This window comes from Crinia signifera, chromosome 1 (genome assembly GCF_055691185.1).
Source record: "Crinia signifera chromosome 1, ASM5569118v1, whole genome shotgun sequence".
In the NCBI taxonomy this organism is placed as follows: domain Eukaryota; kingdom Metazoa; phylum Chordata; class Amphibia; order Anura; family Myobatrachidae; genus Crinia; species Crinia signifera.
The window spans coordinates 424,252,793-424,258,567 of record NC_139217.1 but is presented as its reverse complement, the minus strand read 5'-3'; positions in this window follow the sequence as shown (position 1 = coordinate 424,258,567).

Below are 5,775 nucleotides of genomic sequence, written 5' to 3'. Positions count from 1 at the left end.
GTAAACCAACTGTATGAGACTGGGGCGCTCAGTCTGCCTAAAATGTAGCTTATATTGGGTATGCATTGAATTAGATCATCTAAGAGTAACATACTGTAGAAACCCACAAATATGAGAAACCATAGTGGGTGGATAAGAGACGCTCACTGTAAAAATCTGGAGGGAACTTAGTAACATATCATTGAGTTCTATCACTCGATTAAGTACCCATTGGCCCTCACATGCAATTAGAGATAATGGAACATTGGTATTGGCAAAACCAAATATGTATTCAAGGGGAATTGAACAGTAGCACCCATTCCATTCACAAATGTGTAAACAATTCCGCAAAATGAAAGAAATAATTAATAGGCTGCTCATCTGGAGAAAGTCTGGATGTAGATATTATGTGAGTATAGTAGGAATGCTCTACAGCTGACGATGGAGATGTATTTCCCACCAATTACACATTGCATGGGGGCATGAGGGAGACTTCGAGGGGTTCAGGTGCAATTCTTTTAACTCATTAGCGTAAAACAGGTAAGATGATATTAAAGTTATATAATTCTCCATTTTATTGATTTATAGGAATTCATACAGAAAACGGTGCCAGGTCTCTAGTGTTATGTTCTAAGCGGAGAAGAACTCGTCTTCAAATACAATGGCAGGATGAGGTTTCCTTTGGTTATATCCTTCCATGGTTTCAAAATATCACAGAACAACAATTGTTCTGTGAAAAGAAAACAAGCTTGCACAGACGCACGGTAAAAGGGCCATCTGTGCGAGTAAACACTCAGCCTACAATAAAAGCAATGAAACACCAAATGCTATTTAACCGGCTCGTAACAAAAGTGGCGCGCCCTGCATAGACCGTATATAGACATTTGTCAACACTGTAAAATATTTATTTTGTTTTCTATCAAAATAGCGGCATCTTTCCATGAGCTCAGGGACAATGACTTATTGATATTTTGGTACTTATGTAGTATCTGGGCTGCCGATTTTTTGATTGTATGCCTTAAGTTAAGGCATACAATCAGATGCGATGCGATGCGATATCGCATCGCATCGCATCCGATATCGGATGCGATATCGGATGCGATGACCCGATTTTTCCATAGGAATCAATGTTAAAATGATTCCTATGGAAAAATGGGTCCTTTTCATACCCCTACTATCCAAGTGGGCATGGAGTTGGATATAAACCTGTGGCGAGCGTAGCGAGCCACCGAGCCCGAAGCGTGGCGAGCGAAGCGAGCCCCGCGAGGGGACGGTATTCGTCCCCTCGCGGGGCTCGCTTCGCTCGCCACGCTTCGGGCTCGGTGGCTCGCTACGCTCGCCACAGGTTTATATCCAACTCCATGCCCACTTGGATAGTAGGGGTATGAAAAGGACCCATTTTTCCCATTGAATTCCATGTTAAAATGGACTCAGTCCATTTTAACATTGATTCCTATGGAAAAATCGGGTCATCGCATCGCATCGCATCGAATCGCATGGTCGCATGCGATGCGATGCGATCTCCCGATCCGACCCGATTTAGAAATCGGCAGCCCAGATACTACATAAGTACCGATATTTTATATTAAGCCCTGGAAGTAAAAATTACTATTTACCCATTGTCAATTTCCACATTACAATGGGCCTGACCCAGATGCTGACGCAACAGCGAGATTTTCTCAAGTGGAGCGATTTTAATCTATTGCGTAAGCGCCAAAGCCTTACAGCAGTAGAGCTGCGACTGATCTGCAATGCTGCTCGCACAGTGAGAGACAGCTAGAGGGAAATTTACTAAGATGGGAGTTCTATTTCAGATGGGATGTTGCTAGGGGCAACCAATCAGATTCTTCTTATTTATTTAGCACCTCCTAGAAGATAATACATAATATCTGATTGGTTGCCCATAGCAACATCCTGTCTGAAATGGAACTCCCATGTTAGTAAATTTCCTCCGTAGTGAGTGGCAGGTAGTGAGAGACAGTTACAGTATACCCCTTTTACACCCAAATCCCGGATCAGACCTGGAATTTGGAACACGGTTCCAAGCCAGGTCGGATCCGGGATTTGCACGGTTTACACTGCGGTGCCAACCCGCAGTGTAAACGGCGGCACCGCTTGGAGATTACATCATCTCCAAGACAGCCGATCGTTATGCTGGGGGCCATAGGCGAATCTAGGAATTTGGTAATGGGTGGTCCCAGATCCAAACATTGAAGCAAGTCAGACCTTTGCGCAGTGAAAAGGGGGCATGGCCTCATGGAAAGGAGGTGTGTTGTCACAAAAAAGGGGCATGGTATTACACATTAGGCCATACACCGGTGATGCCCAATACATATTATGCCATCCCTTATAAGTGTCACTTACCCACATGCTCATTGCTAGGAGATTCACTCTCAATGCCAGGGGCTTCATGCTTGATGCAAGGGGCTTCATGTTTGATGCCAAGGGGATTTCATGCTTGTTGCTATGGAGGATTACAGGTCCACGGTGACAGCCGCCAGCCCAGCAGAAATGCAGCACCGGCATTGTGTTCACTATTGCTGCCTGCTGTGCACACTTGACTGGCACTGCCAGTGGGTGGGTGACTAGTTGAGGACTCTGGAGCTTTAAAGCAGGGGACTTTCCTGAGGTGTGAATGGAAGCAATGGGGAGGGAGCTCCAAGATAGCTGTCATCAGGCAGGAGTGGAGCGCAAGGGCAGGCAGCGGGTGCTCGCGGGCTCCCCCATAGTGAGGTGGGGTCCTCCAAGGCCGGGGGAGTGATGCGGCGATGAAACGCTGCCATGGAGCAGAGCAGCCGGCCAGATGGAGAAATCAAGGCCCCGGCTCTGTTAACAAGTTAGGAGGCAGTCGGGTAAATAGTCCCCCGGCTCTGCGGCAAGCGTCGGAGGGGGCTGCTGGGTAGCCAATGAGGAGTAGCATTAGTAGTATTGGTGGCCGCTCCTGATTGGCTGCTGGACTACGAGCTCCTATTGGCTAGTGGTCCAGCGGGGGCATTCAATCCATAAACAACGGAGCTCTGCTTTACTGCTTAGCTGGTGACTATACAGCCGGGCAGCGCACAGCTCTTGCTGCCCGGCTGTCATTTCTTTAAATGATGTGTGCGGCGGCCAGCGGTCTAATGGGTGGTCCGGTGCACACCCGGACCACCCCTTAGATTCACCTATGCTGGGGGCACCCCCCAGGCCCCCATCCATGAGGTGAATGTATGACGCACAAAGGCATCCATTCACCTCCTCCCTGCCTCAGCAGCAAAGGCTGTGTGCGCCCCCTGCCCAACCTCCATACTGACCTCAGGCGTAGATTTATTATAGCGGCGTTAAGAGCGAGGCGAAGCAGAAGGGGACACCTGACAAGATCTATTAAGATCTTGCCGCCGAAGCGGGGGAACGCTAACTCCCCCCTCCGGCGATGTCCCCTCCAGCTGACAGCCGGCTGGACTGCGCATGCGCGGGATCTCGCTACTCACGCGAGATCCCAGCGCAGCTCAGCTCCAGCAGCAGGGACAGCGCTGTCCCTGTTGTAGGTATAGGGCATCGCCGCCTGCAGCTGTTGAAGTCGATAGCTGCAGGCGGCGGAACGGTCAGCGATGCTGACCGTTTATAAATCAGGCTGGAGGCAGGGGCGCAGCACGAAATATCGTAGCTGCGCTATGCCTCCTGCCCCACACCGCCGCCGATAAAGTACCCGGCCAGCAGCTGTGATAGATCGGGGAAGCGCTATCCCCTGCCTTAAGGCACAGGGATAGCGCATATTCCCCTGATCGCCATATAATAAATTTCCCCCTCAGGATGCTGCGGTCTTGAGTTTTGGGCTTCTTCATTGCTGTACCCGTTTACACTGCCCTCTACCCAGGTCCTACCCTGGCCAGAACCTGGGTAGAAGTCCCGTGTAAAGGGACACAGGTTAACCCCTTTTACAGTGCCGCTGACCCGGGTCCACGAGGGAAAAACTGGGGTATTGCAGCAGTGTAAAAGGGGTATTAGTTAGAGGCAGGTAGCCGGTAGCCAGTAGCCAGTGTTTGAGGGAGGTAATGGTGGTGGTCAGATTAATGCAGACATGTGGAGACTGTTGAAACACCATTTTATGGACGCGCATAAATTAGCCAATTAGTGCTCTCAGCCAATCAACGGCTGACCAGTCTTTTGAAAGTGATTTTTAAAATTCTGCTGCCGCAGACCGGCACCAACCCCTGCCTGCCTCAACACTCACCGCTGCCCAGCTCTCCTGCCCCCCCTGCTGCTGCAGATCCCCAGGGATCTATTGCATGTAAAAATTACACATTAAGTGCCAAATTGTAAGTGAGCCCTCCCGAAGATCTGCCCGGGGGAGCTCAATGGGAATTTGGCCCGACATGTCCTTAGGACAGGTTGGGCCAGTGTATCCCCCATACACTAGCCCAACTTGTCCTAACAGATTTACTATACTACTGTCAACCTGGGACTGTGCTCTGGAATGAGGAACATTGTTTAACTATATAATATAAACACACATCAGACACACATTTAAAGGCAGCACAACAAGTAAGAAACACCTACCTACACAAAAGAGCACAGGCTCAAACGCTAAAGTAATATAGTTTTAAATAATTTCAACAAAAATGTCACAGTAAATAGTGACCAGGTGATGTTTGCCTGCAATGTACACAGTAATACTGACCAAACAGCTGGCTGACTACAGGAACTGTGTTCGGAGGTGGATTTGCCATAAACTACACTAAAAGGTTTTCATTTTTCTATTAGGAAGGGGCAGTTTAGCACCTTTGTATAGGTGAATATCCTAACCCCAGTTTAGGTTTACTTCTAGGTCACTGGCCCCTTGTATGTTCCTCACCTCCCCTTTATTCCCTTCCACTTTCACCCTTTGCACCAGTGGTAAATGTCAGAACTGGAAAGATCTTCAACCTATCCATAGCGGCAAGCACATACAGGGCTAGCATTCGAGACTACAGGTCTTTGAGGACTATTTATCAATGAGTTTTTAACTATTTAAAACTCTTTACCTATGATAAATCAGCTACAAACTGTCATGTGTTTTAAACATGCTAGTTAGGAGCTGATTGGCTACAGCATCATTTATCAAACACAACAATTTTAAATAACAAAAACTCGTTAATAAATGGGCCCCTTGGTCACTATGGTAACTATGGATAGCTAGGCGGTGATCCTCCATAGATTCCTAGGGGAACAATGTAAACTCTGATAATGATGTGACCCGTGATTTCCGAGTGATAATCCATTTGATAAAGTGGTTTATACACTGAAAACTCTTTCTGGTACTTGTTTCCTAGCACGGCCACACCGATTTAGATCGGGGTGGTCGTGTCGGAAAAATCGGGTCGATCGCATCGCATGCGATTTGGTCGCATGCGATGCGATCGACGCGACCGACCGATTTTGGACCCGATTTTTTTCATTGAATCCAATGTAAATATGGTCCCTGGGACCCAATTTTACATTGGATTAAATGAAAAAAATTCCCAACCCCCCCAAATGTAAGCGCGTAAACTCCAGCCCACGATAGACGACAACCCGAAGCGTGGCGAGCGCAGCGAGCCCGTGAGGGGCGGCGGTACGCGTCCTCCGACCTTTTCATGCCCTACTATCCACTAGGGCGTGGAGTGAGAATAGAATAGTGTGGCGAGCGCAGCGAGCCACCGAGCCCGAAGCGTGGCGAGCGCAGCGAGCCCCGCGAGGGGACGCGGATACCTTCACAGGTAAACGCGTCCCTTCGCGGGCTTCACAGGTGTCCGCGTCGCCACGGACACCTGTGAAGCCCGCAAGGGGACGCGTATAACT